This window comes from Schistocerca serialis, chromosome 3 (assembly GCF_023864345.2).
Source record: "Schistocerca serialis cubense isolate TAMUIC-IGC-003099 chromosome 3, iqSchSeri2.2, whole genome shotgun sequence".
Taxonomy (NCBI): domain Eukaryota; kingdom Metazoa; phylum Arthropoda; class Insecta; order Orthoptera; family Acrididae; genus Schistocerca; species Schistocerca serialis.
Window position 1 is genome coordinate 548,281,666 of NC_064640.1, and position 24,437 is coordinate 548,306,102.

A 24,437-nucleotide genomic window follows, 5' to 3' on the forward strand; every position below is an offset into this window, starting at 1 on the left:
ACTAAGCTGATAAAGACATTGATACAAAGAGATATGTTTAGTTTATTAAATTAATCATGTGAAACGTATTAATTGAAATATATTTAAATATATTCATGGTACTTACGAGCTAACAAGGTAGATGATTTCATAGCGGAAGCTGAAGAAGAAAGGACGATACGAAACAGGAAGGCATCTCCTAGCTAATCACAGAAAAAATGTGAAGGCTTCTCTGTTCTTTATCTTCATAGAAAGTATTACATGTACTTATTACCATTTATGGTCTCACTGGTACACACATATTTCATAAAAATAAAGAAAGAAAGATTTTCTTGGTATCTTACATGTGCCTACGGATCATTTGACTACGATACTGGCTGATATATGAGTAGTCATTCAAGTTGTGTACAACAAATTTACAAGAATGATGTATACAAGAAAAAACAATACGCTATTTGACATGTTTTAAATAAACAGTTTGACAAATCCTTTTTATTGGCATGGGAGATATTTGTACAAGATACACTAACTAAGAATTTGAAAGGTTTCAATGTTCTGGGGATAAGAGTTTAAGTCAGTTCAGTGACGTACCTGCCCGTGGGAATTAATGGTGCCACTGCTGGAGTGACGTCGCAGTTGGTTTGTATGATGTAAGTCGGTCGGTGACAACAGGCGGAGTGTGAGCTCTGGTTGTGCACTTTGTATCAGAAGTGGGCATCGAGGCGCAGCCAGTCCAGGACCGTAGCCATGACAGCCGTGCGAGCCTTGCCTCGCGCTGCCAGTTCAGCCGGGGCAGCCGCATCGAGGACCGACGGTCCGCACAGTGCAGAGTCGTGCGACCACACTCGATTACAGCAATCTCGGGCTGAGCGAATTCCTGACGTCACCCAAAGGGCCGAGCAGTACTGTTGCGAAAGCACTTGTACATAACGGGCTCAGCAGAGTCGCGCATGGGGATGCAGCCCATGAGCCGCGGCCTCACGGTTACGCACTGAGCGAGACCGTGACGTCACTGCACCAGTGCCTTGCGCAAGCACTGGTGTGCTGCCGCCTACGGGCTGTTGGTAGCACTGACCGTAGTTGTCAGCTACGGGATACGAGTGGAGGGTGTGATTTCTTCATTTTTTTCGTAATGCAAAAATGAGGGTGGAAACTATAAGGGGTTTGCAGAAGAAGGAGCACATGTCAAGAAAAAGGGATGTAAAAGGAAGTTTAATAAGTGGTGAGCAGAGAACCACACAGCGTAAAGCGAATCTTAAAAGTTCAGCTGCGACCGTGTTGAAGCCTGTTGTGGATGGCGTGAGGAAAAGCGTTCATTTTGATTGCTGTTCGCTGTTAGATGGAATTTACTCTAATGCTAAAGGCCCAAGTGGCACTTCGCACATTTCTCGCCATCCATGCGTGTATAATAAACAAGGGTCTTATGTGGAGGAGAAACGACTTCCTAAACCTGCCCAGGAGATAACTGATAACTGTCGATAAATGCGTGGCTATGTGTGCACGAGACGTAAGGTCGTATGGAACTATGAGAGATAAAGGTCTTAGGGATCTTGTTCCGACGTTAGTTGACACTGCAAAGGCCATTATATCTCACCCCACAACTGTGTCGAGGTAAATGGCAAAAAGTGCTAAAAGCCTACGACATATAATTATGCCTGAGGTAATTGCTCATATAACACAAAATGAATACTCAGCAACTAGAGAAATGTGGACATCCAGCGCGAGAAGAAACAATTATCTGACGTGTACTGTCTCCTGTTTCATTGACTGGACTCTCAGATCTCGCATTTTGTTTACAACTCAGTTTCCAGATGAACCAAAAACGGGCGGTAACATTCTAAGAGAATTATTTAGACGATTTATGTCTCTTAGTATCCACCACAGTACTTTGAAAGATATGCAGCACACGAATGATGAAGGTACCATCATTGTCGTTGCGCTGCGCGATATATTCACGATTGAATTGTTCCTGCCATATTTCAAATACAGGGCTACGAAATAATTTTAATGCGGAGTATATATGCTTCAGTTGTCCATAAGTTCAAGGTCTTTCGATTGGGGCGAAAGAACGTTTCCCTACTTAAAGAAAAGTGGTCTTCTTAATGCTCTTGTTCGATAAATGCGCCAGTCTAATGATAGTCGCTGGAATAAGCAGCTGACAATGTTAGAATGTCTTTGTGCGAGAAGCTCTCTGAGAAGGGAGAAATAGCGCGAAATGTAGAAACTGATATGACGCTGATGAAAGAATTTTTCACGGTATGTTTGCTATTAGATTACTGTAATACCTATACGCAATCGGTTATGTTATTGCTTTTAAAAAATAAAGGTATTTGTAGCTCTTGAAAGCGGCGTCCAACCAATTAGAACTGGAGAAATCACCTGCACTGCACCTTCTGTTGGCATGGACAATGACAATGTTAAAGCATTTGAATCAGGCGCCTCCCGACAGAGAAGTTTCTGATATCGGACTTTTACATTTACGCCTCAAATTATACTTAGATGAAAAGCTATTTCTCCAGAGATACTGTGAGCTGGCAACTTCCCTTGCCCACGATTCGTCATTTAAAAATGATATCTGAAGATAAGAGGCGTAAAGCCATCAAAATGATATGAGTTTTCCTTGTTCATACTTCTCCAATCCCACAATACACTCTAACGTCATTCCCATTTACTGCATCTCCAACTGTGATCTGTATTTGTTCTCGCTAGTGGGTTAGAACGGAACTGGCTTACCTTTCGATCTAGAAATAGTTATCTCAATATACTCTACTCTTCTGGAACTTACAAAATCACATTTAATATTCGGAAATAGGATAGACGCTCATTCCCACAAGTTTCTCCACAACTGGTAACATGTGAATCCCTGGGAATCCATGTTGTCCTATATCAAAGTCTGAATTTTTGCGGTATATGCACTGAAATATGAATTTTGCTCTCCTCAGGTAAAAATAAGAGAGGAGTAATGAGGCTGTAGATGTATTTCACAGCCCCACCCCATCAAAAACCAAATCTTGTAGAAGTACATAAATTCTGCTACTCCATCTACGTCTACATCTAGATCTACATGACTACTCTGCAATTCACATTTATGTGCTTGGCAGAGGGTTCGTCGAACCACAATCATACTATCTCTATACCATTCCACTCCCGAACAGCGCGCGGGAAAAACGAACACCTAAACCTTTCTGTTCGAGCTCTGATTTCTCTTATTTTATTTTGATGATCATTCCTTCCTATGTAGGTTGGGCTCAACAAAATATTTTCGCATTCGGAAGAGAAAGTTGGTCACTGAAATTTCGTAAATAGATCTCGCCGCGACGAAAAACGTCTTTGCTGTAATGACTTCCATCCCAATTCGCGTTTCATATCTGCCACACTCTCTCCCCTACTACGTGATAATACAAAACGAGCTGCCCTTTTTTGCACCCTTTCGATGTCCTCCGTCAATCCCTCCTGGTAAGGATCCCACACCGCGCAGCAATATTGCAACAGAGGACGAACGAGTATAGTGTAAGCTGTCTCTTTAGTGGACTTGTTGCAACTTCTAAGTGTCCTGCCAATGAAACGCAACCTTTGGCTCGCCTTCCCCACAATATTATCTATGTGGTCTTTCCAACTGAAGTTGTTCGTAATTTTAACACCCAGGTACTTAGTTGAATTGACAGCCTTGAGAATTGTACTATTTATCGAGTAATAGAATTCCAACGGATTTCTTTTGGAACTCACGTGGATCACCTCACACTTTTCGTTATTTAGCGTCAACTGCCACCTGCCACACCATACAGCAATCTTTTCTAAATCACTTTGCAACTGATACTGGTCTTCTGATGACCTTACTAGACGGTAAATTACAGCATCATCTGTGAACAACCTAAGAGAACTGCTCAGATTGTCACCCAGGTCATTTACATAGATCAGAACAGCAGAGGTCCCAGAACGCTTCCCTGGGGAACACCTGATATCACTTCATTTTCACTCGATGATTTGCCATCTATTACTACGAAATGCGACCTTCCTGACAGGAAATCACGAATCTAGTCGCACAACTGAGACGATACCCCATGGGCGCGCAGCTTGATTAGAAGTCGCTTGTGAGGAACGGTGTCAAAAGCTTTCCGGAAATCTAGAAATACGGAATCAACTTGAGATCCCCTGTCGATAGCGGAAATTACTTCGTGCGAATAAAGAGCTAGCTGCGTTGCACAAGAACGATGTTTTCTTAAACCATGCTGATTACGTATCAATAGATCGTTCCCTTCGAAGTGATTCATAATGTTTGAATACAGTATATGCTCCAAAACCCTATTGCAAACCGACGTCAATGATATAGGTCTGTAGTTCGATGGATTACTCCTACTACCCTTCTCAAACACTGGTGCGACCTGCGCAATTTTCCAATCTGTAGGTACAGATCTATCAGTGAGCGAGCGGTTGTATATGAGTGCTATGTAGGGAGTTATTGTATCAGCGTAATCTGAAAGGAACCTAATCGGCATACAATCTGGACCTGAAGACTTGCCCGTATCAAGCAATTTGAGTTGCTTCGCAACCCCTAAGTTATCTACCCCTAAGAAACTCATGCTAGCATTTGTTCGTGTTTCAAATTCTGGAATATTCCATTCATCTTCCCTGGTGAAGGAATTTCGAAAAACTGCGTTCAATAACTCCGCTTTAGCGTCACAGTCGTCGGTAACAGTACCATCGGCACTGCGCAGCGAGGGTATTGACTGCGTCTTGCCGCTTGTGCACTTTACATACGACCAGAATTTCTTCTGATTTTCTACCAAGTTTCGAGACAATGTTTCGTTGTGGAACCTATTAAAGGAAACTCGCATTGCAGTCCGTGCCAAATTGCGCCCGTCTGTAAATTTTAGCCAATCTGCTGGATTTCTAGTTGTGCAATTTGAAGATGGGAGTGACACATTCGTGTAGCCTACACTCGATGTCATTCAACATCTACACCGAACAAGCAGTAAAGCATACAACGATAAATCTGTAAACAGAATTAAATATCAGGGAGAAGCAATAAACGTTATGAAGTTTACTGGTGACACTGCAGTTCTTTCAGAGACAGCCAAGCACTTGGAATAACAGTTGACTCGAACAGATTGTGCCCTTTAAAGGGATTATAACATAACCCTCAATGGAACTAAATGAAAGGTAATGTCACCTATTCGAATTAAACCTAGCAGTACCAAAGGATTTTCCATAACGTGTACTATTGAAGTGGGCGTAATGTATGACCAACACAGAGAAATACGGATTTCGTTAATTTTCGTTGTCTTTTACGCACAACATACTTTTTAAAGATATATTTGTGTGTAAGAAGGGTTCTAAACCTGGAAATATGATTATGACACCTGTTCTGAAAATTCACATCCACTTACAAGACCTAAATTTTTGCATTAAGCTTTAGTGAAAAATTAAAAACAACTACGTAATCTGGCAGAAGAAATCATTAAAAATCACGTATTTATTTTTTTCAAAATTCTGAAATATAATATAAATGGGTAGATTACAATATTCTGAGAAGATAGGCATAAAGAAACCCTTCCCTGTCCCTTGGTACGGCGAGTTTTAAATCAGATACTGTTAAGGGAATCAGATTACGAAATAAGACAGTAAAATGATTATTGGGCAGCAAAATTACAGATGATGACCGAAGTAGAGAGGATATAAAATGAAGACTGACTATAGCAAGAAAATTATTAATGAAAAAGCGTGATTTACTAACATCGAATATAAATTTCAGTGTTAGAAAGTGTTACTGGAAGGTATTTGTATGGCTTGCAAGATGCTGCTCCAGGCAGGTGTAAAAATGAAGGTGAACAATGGAAAATACTGAACGCAAATATAAAGGTTCGGCTCCGTCTGACTACCCCCTGAAGCAGGTCTTAGGATTTCTTAATGGTGATATTATTTCCTCCTTCTTGTTCTTTAACATATAAATTGCAACATAGAAATAAATTTAGGGAACTAGTAACTACTAAATATTGATGTTGTTTCTGCTTATGAATTTATTGTAGATTAAAACCCCTTTACCTATTAAAAACGTTTATATGTCGATGTGCAATGGACATAAAGAGATACAAATGAATTTCCTGACTAACATTATTAATAAACTGCACAAATGTGCCGCTATTTATGGCCACGTGATCTAATATAAATAACACGAGATGACTGATATCATCTACGTCCCAAACACTAGAAGACACTACTTTCAAAGATGATCTACAGTGGTGTGCAACCGCAGTGGAAATGAAACTTACACCATCACAGCTGTTCAGCTTTATAGTCCTAATAAGCCGAAGCAATTAGCAATATCAGTGAATGTACTGCGTCCCATGCGTCGGAGTGATGATTCTCGCACACGGCTGCAACGATGGAAGAACTCCAGCCACAAAATAAAAAACTCATTAACCACTAGGATGGCGAAAGTGGTCCTCTGACTAGTCTAATCTAATACTATCTTCTCCTTTCTGTATTCTGCAGACTAGAAACTCGAAGTCCCAGTCACAAGGATGGAATTCAGATAACGTCTCAGCATGAGGACAGACAGGAGAAGTGCTCTCAATCACTGAACGCTGCGTACTTAACGATAGTTCCCCACCTGGAGGCGAAGTCCTGAATCGTATAAGTTAGCAACACCTTCGGTTACCTAAAGCAACTTCCCAGTGTCTTGGGGCACTATATCATGCAAATTAACGCTTAATGATTTTGCCCGTATTTGTCCTGTCATGATAAACGAACCTTGCGACAGTATTTCACTGGTGACAGCTTGCCCCAGCTTGAACATTATCCCCGTGAGTTACACCGCCCGTCCTCGAAAGTCAGTTTCGGCATGATGCTTGATGGGAAAGTCTAGCCCTGGGATTGCACAGCAGCCTTCGCCTGTATCACGCATTACACTGCAAGTGTTGTCACTTTTGTCAATCTCCTGACCCACTGGCACAAGCCTTGTCGGCCCGATCATAAACCTTACAAACACATTTCCTCTTTCTTCTCCTCCCACGTTCTGAGGACGCAGTGCCGTTACAGATGGTGCCGAATCTGCGGCCTTCGGAAATACTAAATGCGTCTGTACCGTTTCAGTACGCAAAACATCTGCAATACAATCTGCGATATTCACAGCTTTCTGTGTCACCTCCTAAATATCTACAACAAAGTTACTGTATGCAGTTGCATTCTGCAAGACACAAAGATCATCGGCACATGCACTTCTCTCCTCATCTGGTTCAGGCTGCCGAAATTCACAAACTCTCCGCATGGGTATACCTTACTAATTAAGCAAACAAAGAACGAGGAGAACAAAACAGTATGACGACAAGGACACTTAATCTAATTCTACCCTAACACTTACTGTAACTTAACTTCTCCCATTGAGCGGCTACTCATGACTACCACTTTACGTAATTACACGTAGTGAGCCACATTTATTGCTTAAAACGAAATACATTGCATATTAAAAACGGCGAAATCTACCACAAAACTCCGACTTCTGGACAAAACTCATCTTCCCCTCCTAAGAAGTTACGCATGGTTAACACCTTATACACTTCCAGACAATGAGACACAATCATTGATGATAGGCAGAAACAACGTTCATAGTTACACATCGTCAGAACACAGTCAGAACTTACTTGCCACATGTCACACATGAAAACAGAACTGAAAAGCTGCTGAAAGGTGCAATGACTCGACGTGATAGTCGCAGGGGAAAAAATAGAACAGTCAGTCCACTCACCCACTGCACACTGATGCTGTGTGTCGACGAATCTGCAACCCTGAGGTAGTCAAGAGTCATCGTCTCCAGGGAGAGTGGCTGGTAAGGTTCCTCTGTCATTGAAATTTAGACGTGACACACATTTCTGACATCGAAATGTGGAGGTCCAGGATGGACGACCTCTACAAGAACAGTTCTGAGTTGAGGTGGTGGATAGTTGTCGGGATGATGTTCGGTGGCTGCTCATACTAACTTCACTATTAGTCATACATTTTACTGAAGAACAAACTAGAACATTTTGTGCTGCAACGTACTCCATAGTGTGTGCTGAAGACAGTGAGTGTTAAGGACTGACTCAACAGGTGGGAATGGCCTCAAAAGACTGCCTTATATGGCGGAAGACTGGTAGCAGCTGGTAGTTGGCCCACAGGCTGGAAGATGTTAAGCTCACAGCACTCATCTTAAAACCAGCAACAGGGGCCCACGGTTTGTGGATGCCAAGTAACATGGTGGCTGCTTCTAGCCTCATGTCGCCTCTTGGAACGGCAACACCTCTCCTCTTAAATAGTACCTACCAGACTGAGACAACTTTGACTGAAAATAATGTTAATTTATGTTGGGACGGAGCGCAGTTGCTTTGCAAATCACAGCTTGCAATCATGCAGAGGATAAGACGTCTGCTGATTGGAAGTGTCGTTACTGGCCTACCTACGCCTTTCTGCTGTGTCGTCCTTATGGCGGTGCCAGCCATATTCCTGGAGCACAATGTGGGAATCTGCGAGTGGCATTGCTGCATCTGACGTAATGGTGTTTGGTCGGCACTGATCTTTTGCAACAGCCATGGCAATGCCACAATTTTACTCAGTAGCGCCGAAAAACAGTGGTGGCGCTGCAGATCGAATAACTGATAAGAAGATACTGAGTCAAGCTGAGGAAAACAAGAAATTTTTTGGCACAACTTCGTTTCATAGAGTATATCCTAAGGCATCAAGGAGTTGTCAGTTTAGTAATGGAGAGATATGTGTATATGTGGGTGTTGGGGAGGGGGGAGGGGTGTTAAAATTTTACAGGGAAACAAAGTCTTGAATAGAGGTAGCAGGTTCAAACAGATGTACATCGCGTTAGCTGTGCAGTGCTGAAGAGGCTTGCACAGAATAGACTAGCTTGTGCAGCTGCATCAAAGCAGTCTTCAGACTGAAGACCACAACAACATTGGGGAAGGAGATGGGAGGGAATGGTAGGTTTCTAGTTCATAATTCGCTAGATTTTTCTTGGGGGAACTCATGAGTAAGGTAGATCTCATGTGATTCAGCACCCTCGGCTGAGACATGGCAAAAGACGTTTCTATATTACTCTAAATTAACGGTGATGCTCATTCCCGTATGAGGAAAGCTATTTAGCTCACACAATTCGCTGGTGCAGCGAACTGAAGTAGCGGTTCTTGTATATGATGTTGTTGTAAACGGAAATGTCCCTGGTATGACGTTAATCTGCAACCACACATGGAGTGACCACAGTTTAAGTGGTCCCCATCCAACAACAGCAACAACCTTTCTGGTAGGTGGATGAACGAGTGGAAGTTCTGATCTGTAACTGTTACCTTGCCTGCTTACGTAGGTGGAAGGATGATAGATAATGTAAAGAAAATAGTCATGATCACCTACCACGTACCACCACGTAGTCAGCTCACTAATGTCAATCGAAATTAACCGAGCAGTGCTTGTTGATTCCTTTTGTGATTTCCTATCACTCCAGGTTGGTGTAAGAGAGAAACGCAAAGTTACAGATGTGGGTTAATGTAATTTTCATAAGTCAAGTGCGTAACGTGATCGGTCGTCGAATTATGCTATATACTTAATTGAGTATCGGACTTCGTTTCTGAAAGACTGTAGGTTCTTTGGTGCACCATAAAAGATCTGATAAACTGCTAATCAGTATTTGGATCACACCAATGGCGGACGGGCTCCACGTCAGCAGTTTAGCATTTCTTTCACGAACAGCTGAACACAAAGATGATAAAGACATTATACAAAGAGGTATGTTTAGTTTGTTAAGTTAATACATCTGGAAGTTATTAATTTAAATACATTTAAATATATTCATGGTTCTTAAGAGCTAACAAGATACACTACTGGCCATTAAAATTGCTGCACCTAGAAGAAATGCAGATGATAAACGTGTTTCATTGGACAAATATATTATACTAGAACTGACATGTGATTACATTTTCAGGCAATTTGGGTATATAGATCCTGAGAAATCAGTATCCAGAACAACAACCTCTGGCCGTAATTATGGCCTTGATACGCCTGGGTATTGAGACAAAAACAGCTTGGACGGCATGTACAGGTACAGCTGGCCATGCGGCTTCAACACGATACCACAGTTAATCAAGAGTAGTGACTAGCGTATTGTAACGAGCCAGTTGCTCACCACCATTGACCAGACGCTTTCAGTTGGTGAGAGATCTGCATGATGTGGTGGCCAGGGCTGCAGTCGAACGTTTGCTGTATCCAGAGCGGCCCGTACAGGTCCTGCAACATGGGTTCGTGCATTATCCTGCTGAAATGTAAGGGATGGAATGAAGGGTAGAGCCACGAGTCGTAACACATAATAAATGTGACGTCCACTGTTCAAAGTGCGTACAAGAGGTGACCAAGACGTGTAACCAATGGCACCCCATACCATCACGCTGGGTGATACGCCAGTATGGCGATGACGAATACACGCTTCCAATGTGCGTTCACCGCGATGTCGCCAAACACAGATGCGATCATCATGACGCTGTAAACAGAACCTGGATTCATCCGAAAAAATGACGTTTTGCCATTCGTACATCCAGGTTCGTCCTTGAGTACACCACCGCAGGGGCTCCTGTCTGTATTCCAGCGTCAAGGATAACTGCAGCCATGATCTCCGAGCTGATGGTCCATGCTGTTGCAAACGTCGTCGAACTGTTCGTGCAGAAGGTTGTTGTCTTGCAAACGTCCCCATCTGTTGACTCAGGGATCGAGACATGGGTGCACAATCCGTTACAGCCAAGTGGATAAGATGCCTGTCATTTCGACTGCTAGTTATACGAGGCCATTGGGATCCACCAAAGCGTTCCGTACTACCCGCCTGAAGCCACCCTATCCATATTCTGCTAACAGTCATTGGATCTCAACCAAAGAGAGCAGCAGCGTCGCGATACGTGAAACCGCCATCGCAGTAGGCTACAATCCTACCTTTATCGAAGTCGGAAACGTGATGGTACGCATTTCTCCTCCTTGCACGAGGCATCACAACAACGTTTCACCAGGCAACGCCGGTCAACTGCTGTTTGTGTATGAGAAAACGGTGGGAAACTTTCCTCATGTCAGCACGTTGTAGGAGTCGCCACCGGCGGCAACCTTGCGTGAATGCTCTGGAAAGGTAATCATTTGCATATGACAGCATCTTCTTCCTGTCGTTTAAATTTCGCGTCTGTAGCACGTTCGTGGTGTAATAATTTTAATGGCCTGTAGTGTAGATGCTTCACAGCGAAAGCGGAAGAACAAAGGACGATACGAAACAGGAAGGCATCCCCTAGCTGATTGCAGAAAAAATGTGAAGGCTTTTCTGGTCTTTATAATCATAGAAAGTATTACATATACTTTTTAACACTTGTGGACTCTCTGATAAACACATATATTATAAACATAAAGAAAGATATACTTCTTGGTGTCTTACGTTTGTCTACGATACATTTGACTACGATACTGGCTGATACATGAGTACTCATTCAACTCGTGTACAACAAAATTACAAGATTGGTGTATACAAGAAAAACAATACACTATTTGACATGTTTTAAATAAACAGTTTGACAAATCATTTAGATTGGCACGTGAGCTATTTGAACAAGATACACTAACTTAAAATTTAAGAGGTATAAATTTTCTGAGGCTAAAAGGTTAAGTCAGTTCAGGGACGTGTCTGCCCGTGGTAATTGATGCAGCCACAGCTGGACTAACTTCGCAGTTGGCTTGTATGATGTCAATCGGTCGGTGACAACCAGCTGAGTGTGAGGTCTGGTTGTGCAGTTTGCAGCAGAGGTGATCATCGAAGCGCGGCCCGTCCAGTTCCGTGGCCATGACAGCCGTGCGTGCCTTGCCTAGCACTGCCGGTTCAGGCGGGGCAGCCGCATCGAGGTCCGCCGGGAGAGTAGTGCGAAGAGGCTCGGCCCGCGAGCTGCAGCCGCACTGGACTGCAGCAGTCTCGGGCCGAGCGAGTCCCTGACGTAATCCCAAGGGCCGAGCAGTGCTGTTGCGAAAGAACCTGTACGCCGCGGCCTCAGCAGAGTCGTGCATGGAGACGCAGCCCACGGGCTGCGGCCTCACTGCTCGACACCGAGCGAGCCCATGACGTCACTGCACCAGTGCCGTGCGCAAGCACTGGCGTGCTGCGGCCTACGAGCTGTTGGTAGTACTGACCGCAGTTGCGAGCTACGGGCTATGAGCGGTGAGTAGAGCAGTGTTTAGTGGAGTGATGGGATTTCCTCATTTCTTTCCTAACACGCAAAATGAGAGGGGCAAACTAAACGTGGTTTGCAGAACAAGGAGCACATGTCAAGGAAAAGGGAAGCAAAAGAAAAACTAATCACTGGTGAGTAGAGAACCACACAGAATGGAGCAAATTTGAAAAGTACACTTTAGACCTTGTTGAAGTCTGTTGTGGATAGCATTAGGAAAAGCCTTCATTTTCTGTGCTGCTCGCTCTACTGTCAAATTTACTCTCATGCTGAAGGGTCAAGTGGCACTTCGTACATTTCTCGCCATCCATGCGTGTCTAATAAACAAGGGCCTTACGCGGACGAGAAACGACTTTCTCAACCAGCTGACGGGAGAACTGTTGATAAATGCGTGTCCGCAGCTCGTGGTCGTGCGGTAGCGTTCTCGCTTCTCACGCTCGGGTTCCCGGGTTCGATTCCTGGCGGGGTCAGGGATTTTCTCTTCCTCGTGATGACTGGGTGTTTTGTGATGTCCTTAGGTTGGTTAGGCTTAAGTAGTTCTGAGTTCTAGGGGACTGATGACCATAGTGCCAAGAGCCATTTGAACCATTTTGATAAGTGCGTGCCTAAGTGTGCACAAGATGTAAGGTCATATGGAGCTATAAGATGTGAAGGTCTTATGGATCTTGGTCAGACGTCAATCGACACTGCAAAGGCCATTATGTCTCACCCCACAACTGGGACGCGGTGCATGGCAGAAAGTGCTTAAAGCCGACGACATATATTTATGCCGGAGGTAACTGCTCATATAACAACTACAGACATGTGGACATTCAGCTCGACAAAGAGGAATTATCTGACATGTACTGTCTCCTGTTTCATTGACTTGACTCTCAGATCTCGCATTTTATTTACAACTCAGTTTATAGATGAACCAAAAATGGGCGGTAACATTCTAAGAGAATTGTTTAGGCGACTTATGTCTCCTGGTATCCAACACTCTACTTTGAAAGACATGCAGTCCACGACTGATCAAGGTTGTCATTGTCGTTGCATTGCATAATTATTCACGATTGAATTATTCCTGCCATATGCTAAATACAGGGATACGAAATAAATTTAATGCGGAGTATATATGCGTCAATTGCCCATAAGCTCATGGTCTTTTGACTGTGGCGAAAGAACGCGTCACTTACGTAAAGAAAAGTGGTCTTCTTAATGCTCTTGATAGATAACTGAGCCCGTCTAACGATACTCGCTGGAATAAGCAGGTGACGATGTTAGAATGTCTTTGTGCGAAAATCTCTTTGAGAAGGGAGAAATAGCCCGAAATGAAGGAACTGATATCACGCTCATGTAAGAGCATTTCACGGTATGTATGCTATTCTATTACTGTAATTCTAATACACAATTGTGTATTTTATAGCTTTTAAAACATAAGGATTTTTGTAGCTCTTCAAAGCGGCGTTCAACCAATTAGAACTGGAGAAATCGCCTGCACTGCACCTTCTATTGACATGGACAATGAAAATGTTAAAGCATTTGAATCAGGCGCCCCAGGACAGAGAAACTTGTGAAATCTGACTTTACATTAATGCCTCAAATTATACTTAGATTAAAATCTATTTGTCCAGAGATACTGTGAAGTGGCAAATTTCTTATGACACCATTCGTCATTTAAAAATGATATCTGAAGATAAGAGGCATAAACTCATGAAAATGATACAAGAGTTTTCCTTGTTCATACTTCTCCAATCCCACAATACATTCTAACATCATTTCCATTTACTGCATCTCCAACTGTCCTTTCTCTTTGTTCTCGCTAGTTGGTTCGAACGGAACTGGCTTACCTTTCGATCTAGAAATAGTTATCTCAATGTAATCTTGTCTTCTGGAAGTTACAAAAGTAACTTTTTATGTTCGGAAATAGGAGAGACGCCGATTCTTACATGTTCCTCCACAACTGGTAACATGTGAATCCTTGGGAATCCATGTTATCCTATATCAAAGTCTGAATTTTGGCCATATATGCACTCAAATATGAATTTTGCTGTCCTCAGGTAAAAAGGAGAGAGGAGTAATGAGGCTCTACATGTATTTCACAGCCCCACCCCATCAAACACCAAATCTTGTTGAAGCAAACAAATTCTGCTACTCCATCTGCTGGATTTCTAGTTGTGCAATTTGAAGATGGGAGTGACGCATTCGGGTAGCCTACACTCGATGTCATTCAACATCTACACCGAACAAGCAGTAACGCATACAAGGATAAATTTGTAAACAGAATTAAATATCAGGGAGAAGCAATAAACATTTTGAAGTGTGCCAGTGACACTGCAATTCTGTCAGAGACAGCAAAGAACTTGGTATAACAGTTGAACGGAATTGAAAGTGTCCTAAAAAGAGATTGTAAAATAGCCCTCAATGGAGCTAAATGATTGGTAATGGAATAAATACCGCGACTGCACCTGGGCTCTTCAGTAGTTGTGTACTCACCTGATGATGGCCGGACGTCTCTGGGCCGAATTATCGTGGCAGAATGTCGACGGGATCTGACTGCATACCCGGAAATTGTTACAAGATGAGGTAGATGATTGTTTTTCTAGTATAAATAGTACATTTGACTTCCAATCAAAAAGCTTGATATAAATCAAGAAAAACAATCCTAATTTAATCTACAAGAATTTTTATTATATTTATTATTAAAATAATTGTTATAATCCTTGCAACAACATTATCAAAAAAATTATTTAATGACCGAGAAAAAAGATCACCATTTGAGTGTGGATTTCACCAAAAAAGATCAGCACAAATACCATTCTCACTTCGATTCTTCTTAATTGCAGTAATTTTCTTAATTTTTGATGTAGAAATCGCACTAATCCTCCCAATTGTAATTATTTTTAAAACTTCAGACATTATAATCTGAACAGTATCAACAATATTTTTTGTTATAGTATTATTAGGTGGACTATACCATGAATGAAATCAAGGAGCCTTACAATGAGCAGAATAAAGGGTTGTAGTTAAACATAACATTTGGGTTGCGTTCAAAAAGTATTGATATAATCAAACAACCTTAAATAGAATAAGAAGCGAAGTATTGCAGTCAGTTTCGACCTGGAAGGTTGGTAAATAAAATACCCTTATTCTTATTAATTGAAGCCAAAAAGAGGCGTATTACTGTTAATAATATAATTGAACTATAAAGTTCCAATTAAGGAAATGTAAAGCCAATATGAAAGCTGCTAACATTTTATATTAGCGGTTAAACTCCATTAACAATTCTAAAATTTATATAGTTCAAATAAAACATTACATTTTCACTGTAAAAATAATATATGTATATTTATAAATACCTAAAAGTAAAAATACTTCCTTAACATCTTCAGTGTCACGCTCTAATTATAAGCTATTTAAGTAAACGAAAAATAATACCACCAAAATAAATATTCAAAATATAAAAGTTAAAAGATAAATCTTAAAATTAGAATAATATCAACCTTGTATATAACTAATTAAATAAATAAATAGTCTATACAAACCTTGACCACCAAATAATTCACCTCAACCATAATCAAATGATTTAGATGAATAATAACCCAATTTTAAAGGAAACTATCTAATAAACTTAGTCGAAATAAAAGGTATAAACCACATAGAACCAGCAAATCTGCCAAAAAAAACTATACTTAAAGACAATAAATTTTGAGAAAAATCAAAATTAGAAATAAGATAACCCAAATAAGCACCCAAAACAACTACAGTAATAGTTAAAAACTTTAAATAATAAGGCAAGGCAATCACATGAGGAACAGGAAAAATAAACCAAGACAAAAGACTACCACCAAAAACAGCAACAAACAATAAACCAATTATACCAAAAGAAATATAATAACCCTTATCATCAAAAGAAAATGTAGAATAAAAATTATTATCACCAGATATTGAATAATAAAAAAGACGAAAAGAATAAGAAGCCATTAAACCAGTAGAAAAGAAATAAAGAAAAAAAATCAAACAATTAATTCATCTTAAACAAACCATTTCAAGAATTAAATCCTTTGAATAAAAACCTGCTAAAAATGGTATACCACACAAAGAAAAACTAGAAACATTAAAACAAATTGAAGTTAAAGGCATAAAATTAACAATTGAACCTATAAAACGAATATCCTGAGAATCCTTTAAATTATGAATTATTGGACCTGCACACTTAAACAATGAAGCCTGAAATAAAGCATGAGCTAATAAATGAAAAAATGCAAGTTTTGGATAACCCATAAACCAAAATTCTTATTATTAAACCAAGTTGTCTTAAAGTAGAAAGAGCGATAATTTTCTTCAAATCAAATTCAAAATTTGCTCCCAAACCAGCCATAAACATAGTTATCCAACCAATTAAAAGTAAGAATCAACCACAATTATAAGTATCTAATATTGGTCTGAAACGAATTAATAAATAAACCCCAGCAGTAACAAGAGTAGAAGAATGAACCAAAGCAGAAACAGGAGTAGGGACAGCCATAGCAGCAGGAAGTCAAGAAGTAAAAGGGAATTTGAGCTCTTTTAGTTATAGCTGCTAAAACAATTAATATAGTAATAAGCTTTATTTCAAAAGAATTAGAAATAAAATCATAATAATAAATATAATTTCAACCACTAAAATTCAATATTCAAGCAATAGAAATGAAAGTAGCAACATCACCAATAAGATTAGAAAGTGCAGTTAACATACCCGCAATATAAGATCTAACATTTTGATAATAAATAACTAAACAATAAGAAACTAAACCTAAACCATCCCATCCCAATAAAATTCGAATCAAATTAGGACTGATAATTAAAAAACCTATAGAAAGAACAAATATTAAAACAATAATAATAAAACGATTTATATTTTTTCTCCCAACATATAATCCTCTCTATAATAAATAACCAAAGAAGAAATATACATAACAAAAGACATAAAAATAAGAAACATTCAATCCAAAATTGAAGTCATAACAACCATAGAACCATTTAAATTAAAAAGTTCTCATTCAACAAAAACTCTATTATCAATTATTAAATAATAAACACCCAAAATAAAAATTATAGTTGTAGAAAAAATAAAGAAAAAAACTCAAAGAACAAATAGAAAACAAATTCACAGCCTAAGATGAAAAATTCATCTCATTGATTCCACAAGACAACATTTTTAATTAAAATACTTAAGCAACCTAAACAAAAAAAAATACTCTCCCTTTAAACAAAGAATATTTAAAGGCAATCAATGTAAAAGTAAAAGATGATATTCACGAAAATAACCAAGAGAACAAGTATAAACACCAGAATAATAATTACCATGCTGAGAATAAGAAAACATATATAAATTATAAACAGCTCCAAAAAAAGACAAAAAAATGAAAGCAAAAAATCTAAAAGAAGATCAAGATATAATTCTATTTAATAATCTAACTTCACCTACCAAATGTGAAGAAGGAGGAGCAGCTATATTAGAAGATCTCAAAAGGAATCATCCTAAAGCCATTCTTGGTATCACATTAATTATACCCTTGTTAATTAATAATGTTCGTCTACCTAAACACTCATAAATAATATTAGATAACCAAATAAACCAGAAGAACACAAACCATGACCAACCATTAAAGAAAGAGAACCCATACAACCTCATCAATTCATAGTTATCAATCCTCCAATAACCATTCTTATATGAGCAACAGAAGAATATGCAATTAAAGACTTTAAATCAACCTGACGGAAACAAATAAATCTAACAATAACCCCACCAGATAAACCTAAAGACAATGAAAAAAAATTAAACTTGAAACCGAAATAAGAAATAACCTTCATAAAACGAAAAATACCGTAACCACCTAACTTTAATAAAACACCAGCAAGAATCATTCTACCTGAAATAGGAGCCTCAACATGGGCCTTAGGAAGCCACAAATGAACCAAAAATATCGGCATCTTAACTAAAAAAGCAAGAATTATAAACACACCAAATATAAAATAATAAGAACCAAAATCAACCAATAAAGGAAAATATAAAGTATTAGAAAAATTATAAACCTTAAATAACACTAATAATAAAGGCAATCTAGCAACCAGAGTATAAAAAATTAAATAAACACCAGCCTGCAACCGTTCAAGTTGATAGCCTCAACCCAAAATCAAAAGTAAAGTAGGAACCAATCTAGCCTAAAAAAAAATATAAAAAGAAAGAAGACTCAATCTAGCAAACGAACCATAAAGCATAATCATTAAAATTAAGACTATAAAGACAAAAAAATTAGAATGATAAGAACTTAAATAAACTGAACCTCTAGCAGTAATTATTAAGGAATAAATTCAAAAACTAAGCAGAATCAAAGTAAAAGAAAAATAATCAATACCAAAATAATATCTAGTCATATTCAAATCTGCATATGAATAAACACAAATCATAAAAACAAAACTAGACAGAAACATTAAAGAATGAACCAACCATCAACAATTATTGAGCAAACAAAGAGGGATCAAAAAAATAGTTATAAATAAATACTTTAACATAAAGATAAACCAAAAGAATTAAAAAAAATCATTCCCATGAGAACGAATTGTTGAAACTAAAATAGAAAGACCTAAAGCACCTTCACAAACAGAAAAAACCAAAAAATAACAGGAACAAAATAATCATAATCAAACTCAATAAGAAAAACAATAACCAATATAAATAAAGAAAGAACAATATATTCTAATCTCAAAAGAACCATTAATAAATGCTTACGTTTAGAAGAAAAAACATAAACAACAGCAAAATAAATCAATAAAGAAGTAAAGACAGTGATTATAAACATTAGTTTTAATAGTTTAAAATAACGCCGGTCTTGTAAACCGAAAATAAGTCCAGCCCCCACTTTTAAAACTTCAGAGGTGGAAAAGCTTTCCATCATCGGTCCCCAAAAACGATATTTTTAATAAACTAACCCCTGAAATGATCAAAATAATAATTATATCGCTATCAAACGTAATAAATATTAATTTTATTAAATTAAGACACCCAATATCAATAATGCTTTTCATTATCCTACAAACTTTTCTAGTTGGACTAATAACCGGAACAATAATGGAAAGATATTGATTATCATATATTTTATTTTTAACGTTTCTTGGTGGTATATTAGTTCTATTTATTTATATTACGAGAATTGCATCAAACGAAATATTTCAACCTAAATCAATTACGATAATTATTACCTTAACAATATGAATATTTATGATATCAACCTTAATTATTTTAGATATAACAATATTTATAGACTTTTTCAAAAATACTGAAACTATAAATATTGATAATTCAATCAATTATCAAGAAATAACAATATCTTTAGAAAAACTATATAATAGACCAACATTCATTATCACAACAATTGTAATAATTTATTTATTTTTAGCACTATTAGCGGTTGTTAAAATCACCAACATTAACCATGGGCCTATTTGTAAAATAAGATAATTTACTAATGAATAAACCCTTTCGATTGAGACATCCTTTAATTAAAATCATTAATAACTCTTTAGTTGATTTACCTGCACCAACAAATATTTCATTTTGATGGAATTTTGGGTCCCTACTAGGGTTATGTTTGGTAATTCAAATTGTAACTGGACTATTTTTACATCAAATATTGAAATAGCATTTAGTAGTGTAGTTCACATCTGCCGAGACGTAAATAATGGCTGAATTATTCGAACCTTACATGCAAATAGAGCTTCTATATTTTTTATTTGTATTTATTTACATGTCGGACAAGGAATTAACTGTGGATCTTACTTATACATACACACCTGAATAATTGGTACAGTAATCTTATTCTTAGTAATAGCAACTGCATTTATAGGATACGTTTTACCTTGAGGTCAAATATCATTCTGAGGTGCGACAGTAATTACTAATTTATTATCAGCAATTCCGTATTTAGGAACAGATTTAGTTCAATGAGTATGAGGAGGGTTTGCTGTTGATAATGCAACATTAAATCGATTCTTTACATTCCATTTTGTACTACCGTTTATTATTGCTGCAATGGCAGCAATTCATTTATTCTTCCTCCACCAAACAGGGTCTAATAACCCCTTAGGCCTAAATGGAGATATTGAAAAAATCCCATTTCACCCATACTTTACTTTCAAGGACTCTATTACATTTGTATTAATAACATCATTATTAATTATACTGTGCTTGATTAATCCTTACCTCCTGGGAGATCCAGATAATTTTGTACCTGCCAACCCATTAGTAACCCCCGTCCATATTCACCCAGAATGATATTTCTTATTTGCTTATGCAATTCTACGATCAATCCCTAATAAACTAGGAGGTGTTATTGCATTATTCTTATCAATTAGAATCTTATTAATTTTACCATTTTATAATAAAACACCAATTCTATCCTATCAATCAGATTTTATTCTGAATTATAGTAGTTGTTGTATGCTTATTAACATGAATTGGAAAACGACCTGTTGAAGAACCTTACATTATAACAGGACAAATCTTAACAATTATCTACTTTACATACTTCTTAATTAATGTACATGTTGCAAACGCATGAGGTAAACTAATTAAGGAATAATAAGTTAATTAGCTTAGGAAAAGCATATGTTTTGAAAACATAAAACTAGAAGTTTAACTGTTCTATTAACTTTTCTTAAAAAATTTCACTAAATAAATGAAATAAATAAAATCTTTAAACCAACAAAGAAATTAAAAAAATTTAAGGTAATGGCAAAAAACTTTTTCAAGCTAAGTACATTAACTTATCATAACGAAAACGTGGTAATGTCCCACGAACTCAAATAAAACCAAAGGACATAACAGCAAGCTTAATAAAAAATATAAAAGAATAAAAGTCACCACCTAAAAAAATTAAAGCTAATAATATTCTTATAAAAACAATTCTAGTATACTCAGCTAAAAAAATTAAAGTAGCACCATATTCAATATTAAAACCTGAAACTAACTCAGATTCACCTTCGGCAAAGTCAAAAGGAGTACGGTTAGTCTCAGCTAAACAAGAAGCAAAACAAGCTAAAGCAAAAGGAAAAGAAATAATAATAAATCAACAATAAAGCTGATAATTTATAAAATCAAACATGTTAAAACTACCAATTAAAATAATTAAAGATAATAAAATTAAAGCCAAACTAACTTCGTATGAAATTGTTTGAGCAACAGAACGAAGAGAACCTAGTAAAGAAAGATTTGAATTAGAAGACCAACCAGCAATTACAACAGTATAAACACCTAATGTAGCACAACATAAAAAAAACAAAAATCCATAAGAAAAAGAACACATATAATTTAAGTAAGGGAAAATCACTCAAACAGCCTAGGAAATTATTAAATTAAAAACAGGAGAAAAGTAATAAAGTAAATAATTAGATATAATAGGGACTGGCTGCTCCTTACAAATTAACTTGATAGCTTCACTAAAGGGTTGAGGAATTCCAACAAAACCTACCTTATTTGGAACCTTTCGAATTTGAATGTTACCTAAAACCTTACGCTCTAATAAAGTTAAAAAAGCAACACTAATTAAAACACAAATAACTAATAAAAGAAAATTCAAAATAAACATAAATAAATCATAAAGTATCAATACCATTTGTAGAAAAAATCTACATAAATGAATTCTAAATTCAACACATTAATCTGTCAAAATAGTAATTTAATTAGTATTAATTAATAAAACAAAAAATATATCAACCATATGGTCCTTTCGTACTAATATGAATTAATAATCTTAGGATAGAAACCGACCTGGCTCACGCCGATCTGAACTCAGATCATGTAAGAATTTAAAGGTCGAACAGACCTAATTACTGGGCTACTGCACCCAAAATTTTTCTTAATCCAACATCGAAGTCGCAATCTGCTTTGTCGATATGAGCTCTCAAAAACAATTACGCTGTTATCCCTGACGTAACTTAATCTTATGATCATAAATTATGGATCAAAACCACAAACATAAATAAATGATATAATAATGAAGAGTTTATTTATTCTTCATGTCACCCCAACATAACATCATCATTAAAAATAGATAGACAATCAAAAAACTAAATAAAAATAAAATGTTAAGCTCTATATGGTTTTCTCGTCCCAAAGAAAAATTTAAGCCTTTTGACTCAAAAGTTAAATTCAAAAATTTATTAAGAGACTGTTGATTTCTCGTCAAGCCATTCATTCCAGCCACTAATTAAGAGACTAATGATTATGCTACCTTTGCATGGTCAAAATACCGCGGCTCTTTAAAAATCTGCTCAGTGAGCTGGCCAGACCTCAGGCGGAAATCAATTTTGCCTAGTTCTTTATAATAAATTCACAAGGTAAAAATTATATACAAATAAATATACTAATTCTATCATTTTTACAAAAATTGTAAAATTAAATTTATAATCTTAATAAAAAACCTAAAATAATTATAAAATCAAAAATAAAAATAATAAACTAAAATGTAATCTTAGAGATAGCTGGTTTAAAGCTTACTATTATATTTTATAATACAAATTATAGGTTATTAACTTCAAAACTTATCCCTTAAAGAATAAATAAGTTAATATTTATACCAAAAAAATTAAATAAAAACAAATAACTTCAAAAAATTAAATATTTTCTTAAGAAACTAGATATCATGGGAAACAATTTACATCTCATTTCTATAAATAATTTAATAATAATTATGATACATTAACTATAAATTATTTATAAATCAACCCCAATCGAGACAAGTAAAGTAAATACTAAAATTTTGATAAACCCTGATACAAAAGGTACAATAAAAAAATTTACTTTTAAAAATTTAAAATAATATTTCATAAAACAATTACATTACCAATAAACTGTAATCTAAAAAATCAATTCTACAAAATATACTAAGACAAAATTCGACAAAATTATTTTTATTAAATAATTAAATAAAAAAAATAAATATAATAAAATAAATAATCAACATATCCTGATTTGCACAGAAAAATTTTCAGTGTAAATGAAACACTTTACTAATAAGTTATATCTTGAAACTCTTCCTAGATACACTTTCCAGTACATCTACTATGTTACGACTTATCTCATCGAAATTGAAGCTAAATTAAAATAATAAAATAGAATAATCAATAATGAGAGCGACGGGCGATGTGTACACATCTCAGAGCAAATATCAGTTAAATTAAATAAATTAAATTACTATCAAATCCACCTTCATTAATAGTATTTCACCATCAAATCCGTTATAAACAAAAATCTATTGTAACCCACCTCCTCTTAACTATAAGCTGCACCTTGACCTGAAATATTTTATAAATATAAATCTTGAGAATTATAACTCTAAAAAGATTCTCTGATAACGGAGATATACAAACAAATAAATTAAGTAGAGTAAATCATGTATTATCAATCATGGGGTAGGTTCCTCTGAATGGAATGAGATACCGCCAAATTCTTTGGGTTTAAAGACCTTAACTAATAGTACCCTGGTAAATATAATTAACATTTAAAATAATAGGGTATCTAATCCTAGTTTATTATTCAAATTTCACGGATTCATAAAAAGAGCTATAAATAAATTTTAACATTTCACCTTACAAATTAATATTTTAACCTTAAAAATATAAACAACTGTTTTAACCAATAATATTTACCTCAAAATGATATTTGACCTCAAGGTAAAATGTATCCTATAAATGCAGTTGCTATAACTAAGAATAGGATTACTGTACCAATTATTCAGGTGTGTATGTAAATGTAAGATCCATAGTAAATTCCTCGTCCGACATGTAAATAAATACAAATAAAAAATATAGAAGCTCCATTTGCATGTAAGGTTCGAATAATTCAGCCATTATTTATGTCTCAGCAGATGTGAACTACACTACTAAATGCTCTTTCAATATTTGATGTATAATGTATAGCTAAAAATAGTCCAGTTACAATTTGAATTACCAAACATAACCCTAGTAGGGACCCAAAAGTCCATCAAAATGAAATATTTGTTGGTGCAGGTAAATCAACTCAAGAGTTATTAATGATTTTAATTAAAGGATGTCTCAATCGAAAGGGTTTATTCATTAGTAAATTGTCTTATTTAACGAATAGGCCCCTGGTTAATGTTGGTGATTTTAACAACTTCTAGTAGTACTAAAAATAAATATATTATCATCATTATTGTGATAATGAATGTTGGTCTATAATATAGTTTTTCTAAGGATATTGTT

At 36.5% G+C, this 24,437-nt stretch overlaps 1 long non-coding RNA gene across 1 annotated transcript in view; it reads right to left on the minus strand.

Annotated features, from left to right (window-relative positions):
- The window catches only part of LOC126470443 (uncharacterized), a 184,650-nt gene extending 162,388 nt beyond the window's left edge, over positions 1-22,262 (minus strand). The window contains exon 1 of the long non-coding RNA XR_007586204.1: positions 22,240-22,262. This is a non-coding gene — a long non-coding RNA (uncharacterized LOC126470443). The remainder of the gene's footprint in view (positions 1-22,239) is intronic.
- Positions 22,263-24,437: the final 2,175 nt, after the last annotated feature.